This window comes from Hordeum vulgare, unplaced genomic scaffold, assembly GCF_904849725.1.
Source record: "Hordeum vulgare subsp. vulgare unplaced genomic scaffold, MorexV3_pseudomolecules_assembly, whole genome shotgun sequence".
NCBI classification, from domain to species: Eukaryota; Viridiplantae; Streptophyta; class Magnoliopsida; order Poales; family Poaceae; genus Hordeum; species Hordeum vulgare.
In genome coordinates, this window is record NW_025422518.1 from 93,182 (window position 1) to 107,500 (window position 14,319).

A 14,319-nucleotide genomic window follows, 5' to 3' on the forward strand; every position below is an offset into this window, starting at 1 on the left:
AGAGTCTCGGGTCCCAGAAGCGCGTGATAAATGCCACCGAAGCCTAAGACTGCGGAGGAAATTAGGTGAAGTACGCCAGATACAAAGTATGGAAAAGTATCTAGAACTTCCCCCCCTGGCCCTACTCCCCAACCTAGAGTAGCTAAGTGTGGAAGTAAAATCAACCCTTGTTCATACATGGGCTTTTCTGGTACGAAATGGGCCACTTCAAATAGGTTCATTGCTCCGGCCCAGAATACGATTAATCCGGCATGGGCTACGTGAGCTCCAAGTAGTTTACCGGACAAATTGATAAGTCTGGCATTCCCAGCCCACCAAGCAAAGCCGGTGGTTTCTTGGTCACGACCAGCTAAAACGAAAGTTCCATTAAAGAGCGTTTCCACGTGGTAGAACCTCCTCAGGGAATATAAGATTTTCATGAGGCTGATCCTGAGCTGCCATCCACGCACGAATACCCTCGTTTAAAAGAATATTTTTGGTGTAGAAAGTCTCGAATTCAGGATCTTCCGCTGCACGGATTTCCTGGGAAACAAAGTCATAGGCACGTAAGTTCAGAGCCAAGCCAACTACGCCAATAGCACTCATCCATAAACCGGTGACGGGTACAAATAGCATAAAGAAATGTAACCAACGTTTATTGGAAAAAGCAACACCAAAGATTTGGGACCAAAAGCGGTTAGCAGTGACCATTGAATAAGTTTCTTCAGCTTGAGTTGGGTTAAAAGCACGGAAGGTATTTGCACCATCACCGTCCTCAAATAGAGTGTTTTCTACGGTTGCTCCATGAATAGCGCATAGCAGAGCCGCGCCTAATACTCCGGCAACTCCCATCATATGAAATGGGTTCAACGTCCAATTATGAAATCCTTGGAAGAAAAGGATGAATCGAAATATCGCTGCTACGCCAAAACTCGGCGCAAAGAACCAACCAGATTGCCCCAGTGGATAAATAAGGAATACCGAAACAAAAACAGCAATTGGACCAGAGAATGAGATTGCATTATAAGGCCGCAATTGAACAGACCGAGCAAGTTCAAATTGGCGTAACATGAAACCTATTAGTGCAAAAGCCCCGTGGAGAGCTACAAAAGTCCATAGACCGCCTAATTGACACCAACGAGTAAAATCTCCTTGTGCTTCTGGCCCCCATAGTAGCAACAAAGAGTGTGCTAAACTATTGGCAGGGGTAGAAACTGCTGCGGTTAAGAAATTACAACCTTCCAAATAGGAACTTGCCAATCCATGGGTATACCAAGAAGTTACAAAAGTTGTCCCTGTAAACCAACCCCCTAAAGCGAAATAAGCACAAGGAAAGAGCAATAGGCCAGACCATCCTACAAAAACGAAACGGTCCCTTCGTAACCAGTCATCCATAGTATCAAATAGATCATTTTCTTCTTTAGGAACTCTACCAAGGGCTATAGTCATAGTGATCCTCCTATTCAATTACTTCAACCATTTCCGAGCACCTCATATCACTTTCCAAGGCATATGATAGTTTTATATCTGTGGACGATTTCTTTCTCGTTCAATGCCCTTTTTCAATGGTCTCGAAGAGAGAAATTTTCCATTTTTATCTATGGAGTCACAACCGAGGTCGTTGTAAATCCATGAATTTGATTCGATTTGTTTTTCTTATCTTATACTTATAGAAATAAACCTTTGAATTCAGCATTATTCCAAGACTCCTATTTCAAAGTCTATCTTTTAAGGGAAAAATGAAAATAAAAGTAACCCCTTTTTTCCCATTCCCTCTCTATTGCATGGGGGGAAGAACTAAAATGGAGGATTCTGAAAAAAAAAAGGACCTTCGAAATCAATTTTTATGTGTAGCGCAAAGGAGTTGCGATTTCTTCTTATTCCTATAGAACATCTAGTAACAAGAATATGAAATCGTAAATAGCGAAAAATTCTTGTCTTGCGCGGTCTAAGTCTAAGGAAATACGAAAAATTCGCTTATACAATTTCATCTACATCGAATTTATATATCAGAATAGCGGATAGAGGCATCATTCAAGGAGTCAGGTCTACTTACTTTATGCTTCTTTCCAATTTTATGGTGGATTTGATAAGAACCCTTTTTGCTTTCTTGATAAATAATCGACAAAAAAAAAAAAAAGCGTTTTTTTATATATAGCTTGTTTTATTATAATTATAACAAGTCCTATATGGAAATGCCCGCTAAAGAGAAAATCTATTTGATTGTCTCTCGGTCAATATCGATTTTTACAAAGAAAAAACAAGAATTTTCTTCTTTTTTTTATTAACATTAAGAAAAAAGAATATAACTAAAATGGAATTGGCAATATAATTTTTATAGACTTTTGAAAGAAAAAAAGGGGTTTTTTGCAACCGTTATTTCTTATTTCTTGCCTATATCATATCACGGAAACCTTTCGCTTTGGAACGTGGAGAGATGGCTGAGTGGACTAAAGCGGCGGATTGCTAATCCGTTGTACAATTTTTTTGTACCGAGGGTTCGAATCCCTCTCTTTCCGCTCCCTTGGATCATTTGGGACTTTCAAACTGGAAAGAATTCTGACCCCCGGATTTTCTCATAGATAAATGTACGAAACAAATCCAATTTGTAAGAAAAAAAAAAAATTGAATTTTTACTCCTCGCGTCCAGGATTCCGTCCTGGATCATTAGATAAGAATCCAAAGATAAAGAGTGAAACAAAGAATATCACTACTGTATAAACAAAAAGTTTGAGAGTAAGCATTACATAATCTCCAAGATTTTTTTTTAAGGAATAGATTACCAGTTTTTCCTTACCACACGGATCCACTAGGATGGTTTTTTTTGATACCTAAAAATGCAAAAATGAATTCTGGAAAAAAATTGCAAGAATTCATTTATAATAAGAACTCTTATCAATAGCAAAAATAGGGTTAGGTGGTATTGAATAGGTATTGTGTAGGTACCTAAAGGTACCTGCTCAACCTAGGTGCAGGGGAGTAGAAAGGCTGATCCAAATTTATTGCTGTAGCTACCCATTCAATGTAGAATAATTTCAATTTTAGAATTGAGGGTTCATAATATAAAAATATAAAACTTCTCGGCTTTTACCCATTTTAATTTTTTTTTTTGGAATGAACACATCATTCAATTTGGCATACAGAGTACTAAAGATTTCATCGAAAACTTACAGCAGCTTGCCAAACAAAGGCTAATAGAAAAAAGAATAGAGGTATAACAGGCATAATATCCACGATTGGATTGAAAATAGCATAAGCTTCGGGCAATTTGGCAAAGAAAAAACTAGTAGGATAAAGAACAGAATTAAAACAGATACAGGTTAAACTAAGTATATTAGGCATAACAAGCATTTCATTCTTGTAGAGTAAATAATTGGATTTTGATTGAGTTATTTTTTTAAGGGAAAGAAGGAAAAGGCAGATTCAAAATCTTTTTTTCTTCGGACTTTCCCAAACACAAAATACCTCCTTGTATTCGCACTCTCAAATGAGAGTGGAATAAATTCGACTTTCATATAATATCTTAATAGAATTCCATGTAATGATCAATGCATTTTTTTGATTCTATATTATCTGCATGTGTAGAATACTAGCAAGAGAATATCTCTTCTTTATTTATGTAATTGAAATGGTATTGACGAATAACAAATAAACATAATAGTGTTTATTAGTGTCGCATAAAACCCGAAATGGGGCGTGGCCAAGTGGTAAGGCAGCGGGTTTTGGTCCCGTTACTCGGAGGTTCGAATCCTTCCGTCCCAGATTGTTTCTGATGAAACAAACGGTGAAATCATATAGTACTCCGTATGAGACAAAAGTTTATTAAAGAGAATAATGATATCTTATGTTTTCTCAGAAAACATAATAAAGTCTTAAGTCCAGTCAAATTGACTACCTTTATTTTCATGAAAAAAATGGGATCTAGCAGGCACATTCAGGATATGCCTCTACTATGATCACTTAATAATCACTTAATAATCACTTAATCATATTTTTTTCTTCCTTTTGGTCTTCGAGTCGAAGAAGTACCAAAAACAATTAACTACCAAAAACTTTCAATCTATTCATTGGAATAGTTTATTTAGTTATTATAGTTAATTGTTTTTGGTACGGAAAAAATATATTACTAATAGAATTCTAATTCTAGTAATTAAATGAATTAAACTTTTTTGGAGGTTGATAGTTTATTTATTGAGGAAGAGTCAATCCTTCTCTTCTCACTTCAAGATTGATCATCTCGAGCCATCCGTTGAGGGTGGAAATTTAATAATAAATAAGTTTTAAGCAAACTTGTTTAGTCGTCTTTTTCTATGTTTCATTCATATGATAGAATTCGAATATGGGTTTAAATAAATTGGATCTTGGCGGAGGCTTCCCGGATAAATACTTACTTTCTTTTATCCATATTGCTCCATAGATAGCAAGTTTTAATTTTAATTAGTATACAAAAAACAAAACCAATGACTATTCATGATTCCATCCATATTGGATCAATTTTCTATACCACTTTGCAATGAAAAGAGGAATGTTTGTTATGGTAAAACTTCGTTTAAAACGATGTGGTAGAAAGCAACGTGCGACTTGAAGGACATGATCGATTGTGGATTTTGCTATCCATCATTTTCCATAGTAATGAAAATGCTCTTGGCTCGACATAGCCTGTTCTATTCGTTCCGAACCAAATTTGCGCAGGGTTTAAGTAACATAGTACACGATGGAGCTCGAGAGGACAGAGTTTATTTTTTATCAAGGGAAAGAATCTAGGGTTAGTGAAAACTAATAAATTAGGCCAACTTTGTCAGTCTATCCTTAATATAGAAATAAATCGAAAGGTTAAAATACGAAGAAAGTCCAATAAAAGTATATCAGAATCAATCCCCCTTATTAGATTTCTATAGAAGAGATAAATGCTTTATCGAAGGAAATAAGAAAAAAGGGTATGTTGCTACTCTTTTGAAAGAAAAAAATAGGAATTCCCGAAGTAATGTCTAAACCCAAGGATTTCACAAATCAAAGATAAAGGATTCCAGAACAAGTAAACACAATTTTCAATTGTCTCAACAACAGAGTTGGATCAGAATAAGGAATAAAAGTCAATTCGTTCGAAATGAGACAAAGAAAAGAGTTTAAAGACGACTCAAAAATTTTTGAAGGATTTTGCCTTCGAAGTTTCTCAGGCAGAATTAGCCAACTTGAGTCATGAGTATAAATGAAATTTGTTTTTTCTGTAAGGAAATTAATGGACGTCATAGTCTAATTTCTATTATTATCGACAGAAATTCGAATCATTTTCTCGAGCCGTATGAGGAGAAAACCTCCTATACGTTTCTAGGGGGGGCGTTGTTTATCTACATCTATCCCAATAAGCTGTCTATCGAATCGTTGCAATTGATGTTCGATCTCGAAGAGAAGGAAGAGATCTTCGAAAAGTAGGTTTTTATGATCCGATAAAGAATCAAACTTGTTTAAATGTTCCAGCTATTCTCTATTTCCTTGAAAAGGGTGCTCAACCGACAAGAACTGTTTATGATATTTTAAGGAAGGCGGAATTCTTTAAAGAAAAAGAAAGAACTTTGAGTTAATTGAAGAACTAAATGAATAAAAAAGTAGGATAGGAGAAGATTATTAGTATTCCTCGTTGTCTAATTATTTAGACACAATTTACCTCTTTCTTAATCCTATTTGGATTTATATCGTGCCAATCCAACATAAGCCCCTATTTTATTTACTTTTTCTATCTAATTTGTTTTCTTACCATTGTATTTCCATTGACAAAGGTCTATTGAACAAATAGAATTTGTAGATAGATGGGTCTCTTTATCCTCACTCCATATTTAATTTTTCTGCTTACACTTCGCTCAAATGATAAGGGTGTTCCTCTTGCATGTATTCTCATACAATATAATATATATTTTTTTTAATAAAAATCGCTAAAAAAAGGAGAATTTGGCCATCGTGATTAGGGTCGCTCTTTTTTTTCACTTTAGTGGAATTTAACCGGACCTGTTCGTTTTGCCATTTGAGTGTTTTTCATGGTCGATAAAATCTTTCTTTTGATGTCTTGCTAGTTCAATGTTTTGACAGAAGCGCGCGGTGTAATTCCATTGATTTTTGGATTTCGATCGTATCTAAGATCCTTTTTTTATCTGGGTTGCTAACTCAATGGTAGAGTACTCGGCTTTTAAGTGCGACTATGATCTTTTACACATTTGGATGAAACAACAAATTCGTCCAGACTCTTGGTAGAGTCTAGAAGACCACGACTGATCCTCAAAGGTAATGAATGGAAAAAATAGCATGTCGTAATAAAATCAATCTTTTTTGAATGGAATCCAAAATTACGATTTTCTGGGTCTAGTGAATAAATGGATAGAGCCTGGCTCCAATTCTGGTAAAATAAAAAGCAACGAGCTTAACTTCCTAATTGGAAGGATTCCCCGCTCTAATTAGACGTTAAAAATAGATTAGTGCCGGATTGGGGAAAGGTTGGGTTTTCCTATGAGTGGACCCTTTATTTTTTCTTTTTTTTTAGAAATCCTAATTATTCTTGATTATGGATTGAATAAGGGATGTTATGGATTGAATGTGTAAAAGAAGCAGTATATTGATAAAGAGGCTGTATTCCAAAGTCAAAAGAGCGATTGGCCTGCAAAAATAAAAAACTTGTTCTGTTCTTTTTTGTAATTTAGAACAAACATAAACTAATTCGGTAGAAAAGGAGCGGAAAAAGATCCGTGGATTAGACTCCCTTTCTTTCCAGGGTTTGTATTAAAAATGCAACACCCTGTTCTGACCATATTGCACTATGTATCATCATTCGATAAACCGAGAAATGCTTCTTCTCTCTGATTCAAGTAGAAATACAAATGGAAAAATTCGAAGGGTATTCAGAAAAACAGAAATCTCGTCAACAATACTTTGTCTACCCACTTCTCTTTCAGGAGTATATTTATGCATTTGCTCATGATTATGGATTAAACGGTTCTGAACCTGTGGAAATAGTTAGTTGGAATAACAAGAAATTTAGTTCACTACTTGTGAAACGTTTAATTATTCGAATGTATCAGCAGAATTTTTTGGATAACTCGGTTAATCATCCTAATCAAGATCGATTATTGGATTACAAAATTTTTTTTTATTCTGAGTTTTATTCTCAGATTCTATCTGAGGGGTTTGCGATTGTTGTGGAAATCCCATTCTCGCTACGGGAATTATCTTGTCCGAAAGAAAAAGAAATACCAAAGTTTCAGAATTTACGCTCTATTCATTCAATATTTCCCTTTTTAGAAGACAAATTTTTGCATTTGGATTATCTATCACATATAGAAATACCCTATCCTATCCATTTGGAAATCTTGGTTCAACTCCTTCAATACCGTATCCAAGATGTTCCATCTTTGCATTTATTGCGATTCTTTCTCAACTACTATTCGAATTGGAATAGTTTTATTACTTCAATGAAATCCATTCTTTTTTTTCAAAAAGAAAATAAAAGACTAGTTAAATTCCTATATAACTCTTATGTATCAGAATATGAATTTTTCTTGTTGTTTCTTCGTAAACAATCTTCTTGCTTACCATTAGCATATTCTGGAACTTTTCTGGAACGAATCCACTTTTCTAGGAAGATGGAACATTTTGGGATAATGTACCCTGGTTTTTCTCGGAAAACCTTATGGTTCTTTATGGATCCTCTTATACATTATGTTCGATATCAAGGAAAGGCAATTCTTGCATCAAAAGGCAGTTTTTTTTTGAAAAAGAAATGGAAATGCTACCTTATCAATTTCTGGCAATATTATTTCTTTTTTTGGACTCAGCCGCGAAGAATCCATATAAACCAATTAGCAAACTCTTGCTTCGATTTTATGGGATACCTTTCAAGTGTACCAAAAAGTCCTTTGTTGGTAAGGAATCAAATGCTGGAGAATTCATTTCTCATAGATACTCGAATGAAAAAATTCGATACCATAGTCCCCGCTACTCTCCTCATAGGATACTTATCAAAAGCTCAATTTTGTACTGGATCGGGGCATCCTATTAGTAAACCCATTTGGACGGATTTATCAGATTGGGATATTCTTGATCGATTTGGTCGGATATGTAGAAATCTTTTTCATTATCATAGTGGATCTTCGAAAAAACGGACTTTGTATCGACTAAAGTATATACTTCGACTTTCATGCGCTAGAACTTTAGCTCGTAAACATAAAAGCACGGTACGAACTTTTATGCAACGATTGGGTTCGGCATTTTTAGAAGAATTTTTTACGGAAGAAGAGCAAGTTTTTTCTTTGATGTTCACCAAAACAACTCTTTTTTCTTTCAGTGGATCACACACTGAGCGTATTTGGTATTTGGATATTATAGGTATCAATGACCTGGTCAACCCTCTTAATTAATCATTAGACAAAACTAATAAACAGGAAAGGGTTGATAAATGATCAAGAAAAAACTTTCATATTTTTCATTCTGAAATGTTCCTTTTATTATAATAAAGAGTAGGTGAATCAACTTACTAATTAAAAAATTAGTAGAACTTCCTCTTTGGAATAGAATATTGGCTATTTCTACATAGGGAAAGTCGTGTGCAATGAAAAATGCAAGCACGATTTGGGGAGGGATTTTTCTCTATTGTAACAAGGAAGAATTATCTACTCCATCCGACTAGTTCCGGGTTCGAGTCCCGGGCAACCCATATAGAAAAGACCCATCAAAGTTTTTAACTTTTACTCACTTCATTTACAAATACAAAATTATTGGTTTGGTTAATTTATTTATATGGATAGCCAATCTTTGGGCTGACTTGGTTGACATTGGTATATAGTCTATGTTATACTGTTAAATAACAAGCCTTCTATTATCTATATTCTAGTTAATACGTGTGCTTGGGAGTCCTTGCAATTTGAATAAACCAAGATCTTACCATGACTGCAATTTTAGAGAGACGCGAAAGTACAAGCCTGTGGGGTCGCTTCTGCAACTGGATAACTAGCACTGAAAATCGTCTTTACATCGGATGGTTCGGTGTTTTGATGATCCCTACCTTATTGACCGCAACTTCTGTATTTATTATCGCCTTCATCGCTGCCCCTCCAGTAGATATTGATGGTATTCGCGAGCCTGTTTCTGGTTCTTTACTTTATGGAAACAATATTATCTCTGGTGCTATTATTCCTACTTCTGCGGCGATCGGATTGCACTTTTACCCAATTTGGGAAGCTGCATCTGTTGATGAGTGGTTATACAATGGTGGTCCTTATGAGCTAATTGTTCTACACTTCTTACTTGGTGTAGCTTGTTATATGGGTCGTGAGTGGGAACTTAGTTTCCGTCTGGGTATGCGTCCTTGGATTGCTGTTGCATATTCAGCTCCTGTTGCAGCTGCTACTGCTGTTTTCTTGATTTACCCTATTGGTCAAGGAAGCTTTTCTGATGGTATGCCTTTAGGAATCTCTGGTACTTTCAACTTTATGATTGTATTCCAGGCAGAGCACAACATCCTTATGCATCCATTCCACATGTTAGGTGTAGCTGGTGTATTCGGCGGTTCCCTATTCAGTGCTATGCATGGTTCCTTGGTAACCTCTAGTTTGATCAGGGAAACTACTGAAAATGAATCTGCTAATGAGGGTTACAAATTTGGTCAAGAGGAAGAGACTTATAATATTGTGGCTGCTCATGGTTATTTTGGCCGATTAATCTTCCAATATGCTAGTTTCAACAACTCTCGTTCTTTACACTTCTTCTTGGCTGCTTGGCCTGTAGTAGGAATCTGGTTCACTGCTTTAGGTATTAGTACTATGGCTTTCAACCTAAATGGTTTCAATTTCAACCAATCTGTAGTTGATAGTCAAGGTCGCGTTATTAATACTTGGGCTGATATCATCAACCGTGCTAACCTTGGTATGGAAGTAATGCACGAACGTAATGCTCACAACTTCCCTCTAGACTTAGCTGCTGTTGAAGTTCCAGCTATTAATGGATAAGGTTTTTCTGCTAACATATAAGAATTTTTGAAGAAAGAAAAGACAAAAATACCCAATATCTTGTTCTAGCAAGATATTGGGTATTTTGAATCTTTTTTTTCTTCTTAATCTTTCTATTCAGAATTCAGTTAACGACGAGATTTAGTATCCTTTCTTGCATTTTCATAACTCGTAAAATGCCGAGTAGGCACGAATTCTCCCAATTTGCGACCTACCATAGGATTTGTTATGTAAATAGGTATATGTTCCTTTCCATTATGAATCGCAATTGTATGGCCAACCATTGTGGGTAGAATGCTAGATGCCCGGGACCACGTTACTATTGTTTCTTTCTCCTCCTTCATATTGACCTTTTCTATCTTTGCCAATAAATGATGAGCTACAAAAGGATTCGTTTTTTTTCGTGTCACAGCTGATTACTCCTTTTTTCCTTTTTAAAGAGTGGCATTCTATGTCCAATATCTCGATCGAAGTACGGAGGTCAGAATAAATAGAATAATGATCAACGGAAAAAAGAAAAAAATCCTTTAGCTGGATAAGGGGCGGATGTAGCCAAGTGGATCAAGGCAGTGGATTGTGAATCCACCATGCGCGGGTTCAATTCCCGTCGTTCGCCCATCGCATTATTGCAAATTCCAAAAATGCAATTTTCCATATTCCTAGTTACGTATTTACTTACGGCGACGAAGAATAAAACTATCGCTATATTTTTTCCTTTTCCTAGTTCTTCTTCCAAGCGCAGGATAACCCCAAGGGGTTGTGGGTTTTTTTCTACCAATGGGAGCTTTCCCTTCACCGCCCCCATGGGGGTGGTCCACAGGGTTCATAACTACCCCTCTTACTACGGGGCGTTTACCTAGCCAACACTTAGATCCGGCTCTACCCAAACTTTTTTGGTTCACCCCAACATTACCCACTTGTCCGACTGTTGCTAAGCAATTTTGGGATACTAAACGGACCTCCCCAGATGGTAATCTTAAAGTGGCCGATTTACCCTCTTTTGCAATGAGTTTCGCTACAGCACCTGCTGCTCTAGCTAATTGCCCACCCCTTCCACGTGTGATTTCTATGTTATGCATGGCCGTGCCTAAGGGCATATCGGTTGAAGTAGATTCTTCTTTTCTCTCAAAAAACCCCTTCCCAAACTGTACAAGCTTCTTCCAAAGCATACGGCTTTCTAGATGTATATGACGATCTCTAGACAGATGGATCTTATATGAATCATATGATGAAGTACCACATGAGTGGATATATAGGAAAGGAATCCAAATCTGCCGAATCGCTCATGTTATGATCTTCTACATCCTAGGTCTCTGCGTTCCGTCATCTGGCTTATGTTCTTCATGTAGCATTCAGATCGAATGACTCTATGAAATTACGTCGATACTTCCACATATTATGGGTAACGTAGGAGACATCCCTATTTTCCCCCGGGGGTCTTAATTACCACTGCTTAGCTTTCAATTTGCCTCTGACCATCAAATTAAATGTGAATAACCCGTCCTCCTCTCTTTGAAACAAGGGGCGCTTCCGGTTCTGTGCGTGCTTCAAACAATTTTGTCTTCTCCATATTACCATATCTCTAGAGTCAATAATTTTCTATGAGGAACTACTGAACTCAATCACTTGCTGCCGTTACTCAACAGTTTTCTGTTGAGGTCTATCCCGTAGAGGTAGTCAAATTGGATCAGTGATCGATTTCTAGGTTTCGTCGTAAACCTAATTGGTTACTTCCAATTACGTAAATCAATAGTTCAAACCGCACTCAAAGGTAGGGCATTTCCCATTGATATAGGAACTTTTGTACCAGAAACAATAGTATCTCCAATTATAGCCCCTCTGGGATGTAAAATATATCTCTTCTCACCATCCCCATAGTGTATGAGACAAATGTATGCATTTCGATTAGGGTCGTATTCTATGGTTACGATTCTACCAGATATGTCTTTTTGATTCCGTCGAAAATCTATTTTACGGTATAGGCGCTTATGACCTCCCCCTCTATGCCTTGCGGTAATGATTCCTCTGGAATTACGACCTTTACCACAACGGTGCCGTCCATGGATCAAATTATTTCGTGGATTGGATTTCACTTGCCTGTCTACGGTTCCCTTGCGTGTGCTCGGGATAGGTGTTTTGTATAAATGTTTCGCCGTATTATTAAGTATTCTCCTTTAGTTTTTTTCTCTATCTAGAAGTGGAATAGAATAACCCGGTTGAAGGGTAATGATCATACGTCTGTAATGCATTGTATGGCCCAGAATAGGTCCTATTCTTCTACCTTTTCCAGGTAGTCGATGGCTATTCACAGCTACCACCTTAACACCAAAGAAGAGTTCGACCCAATGCTTTATTTCTGTCTTAGTGAATCCCGATTCGACATTAAAAGTATATTGATTCTTTCCCAATAAACGAAGACTTTTTTCTGTAAATACTGCGTATTTGATTCCATCCATAAATCGACTTTCCCTCCTATGCTCTGAGTTCCAGTATCGATAAGAATTCGAGTTCTTATTGTTCTTATGTTATGGTATGAATATACCATACCAATTCGTTATGTATGGATGATGGATGAGATTCCATGGATAGAGAGCCAGTTCCAATAGACTTATGGAATGTTCCCGTTCGTGTGCATCCAGCAGGAATTGAACCCGCAAATTTACCAATTATGAGTTGGGCGCTTTAACCATTCAGCCATGGATGCTTAACAGGGATCATCGTACATCGTAAATAACCAATTTTCATATAGAAAGACATATCATAGAAAAATGAAATCGAAAATATTCCGAGATGGCAAATATTCGGAGATGACTATGAAAACACCTCTCTGGATCCTCGAATTGAAAGAGAGATTGAGAGGGATCAAGAATCCTAATTCTCGCTATTTGGAATGGATCCAATTCTATTGAGTCTGACTCATAGTGATCATTTCTCTTTAGCAAAGAATGACCTTGGTTATCAAAGGATTGAACAACCGGGATCCATTTCCTTATGATACCTAGTTGGCATTGATAACAAGGATCTAATGAATTATGAGTTTAATAGATCCTCTTTAGCAGAAAGACGTATATTCCTTGCTCATTATCAGACAATCACTTATTCCCAAACCTCGTGTGGGACTAATCGTTTTCATTTACCATCTCATGGAAAACCCTTTTCGTTCCGCTTAGCCCTATCGGGTATTTTAGTGATAGGTTCTATAGGAACTGGACGATCCTATTTGGTCAAATACCTAACGAAAAATTACGATTTTCCTTTCATTAAGGTACGAGGGCTTCTTATTCCACAAGAACGAAAGCACCTTTTCATTCTTTCATATACTAGGGGTTTTTACTTGGAAAAGACAATGTTCCATACTAAAGGATTCGGGTCCATAACCACGAGTTCCAGTGCACTAGATCTTGTAGCACTTAGCAACGAGGCCCTATCCATTAGTATTCCACATAAGAAATCCATTCTAGAAAAAAATACAATTAGATTAGCTCTTCATAGACAAACTTGGGGTTTGCGAGCCAAGGTAAGATCGGCTCGGGATCATGGGACCCTTTTCTATCAGATAGGAGGGGCTCTTGTACAAAATAGACTTACTAAGTAATAACCCCATAGAATCTATCTATATAAAGATAAAGAGGCAATCGTGTCAGGAAGCGGGTTTTTCTTTGGCCAAAAGGTACTTCGAACTTGGAACGAGCATGAAGAGATTAACGAGACTTCTTTCTCTTTTGAGTTTTTCTGGCGGACCTGCCGCGCAAGATCTTTGGTCTTCCCCTGGAACCGATGAAAAAAAGTGGATCGCTTCTTATGTACTCGCTCAGAATGATTCTTCTCTATCTATAGTTCATGGCCTATTAGAAGTAGAAGGTGCTCTGGTGCAATCCTTACCGACAGAAAAAGATTGCAGTCAGGTTGATAATAGTCGAGTGACATTACTTCGTCGGTCCGAACTAAGGAATCTGTTATAAATGTTTTGAAATGGATATTGTTCTCTCTTTGATCAGGGATTGCTATATGAAAAGAAGTGGAGTTTGAAAAAGGGAACGGAATGCTCAAACCGGAACTGCTAGAGGAACGAATTTTCAATAGCATAACTTGGGCTCCTAGAATATGGCGCCCTTGGGACAATCTATTTGATTGCAGGGTTTTGTTCCGAAGCAAAGATATCCGCGGAGGCCGGTTCGTTCGTCCTATTCTGATATTCAGGACCAAGAGGTACTGGATTCTCTTTCGGATAGGCCCTGAAAGGAGAAGAAAGGCTGAAATGCCAACGGACCTCTGTCTATTCTCTAATTCACCCGATCCGATAGTACCCGTTTTTGGAACGTCCAGTGCCAAAGTCACTGAATGGGTAAGT

General features: G+C 37.1%; 1 protein-coding gene and 1 non-coding gene across 2 annotated transcripts in view; one reads left to right on the forward strand and one right to left on the reverse strand.

The window, feature by feature from the left end:
• Window positions 1–2,410: 2,410 nt before the first annotated feature.
• On the forward strand, window positions 2,411–2,498 carry TRNAS-GCU. The gene has a single exon. It is a non-coding gene; the product is annotated as a tRNA-Ser (tRNA).
• Window positions 2,499–11,914: 9,416 nt separating this feature from the next.
• LOC123418730 (NAD(P)H-quinone oxidoreductase subunit 2 A, chloroplastic) overlaps window positions 11,915–14,319 on the reverse strand; it is a 6,887-nt gene continuing 4,482 nt past the window's right edge. Inside the window, exon 2 of the mRNA XM_045107054.1 lies at window positions 11,915–14,319. This exon is cut by the window's right edge and continues 2,141 nt beyond it. The gene's annotated coding sequence lies outside the window, so the exon portion shown is untranslated.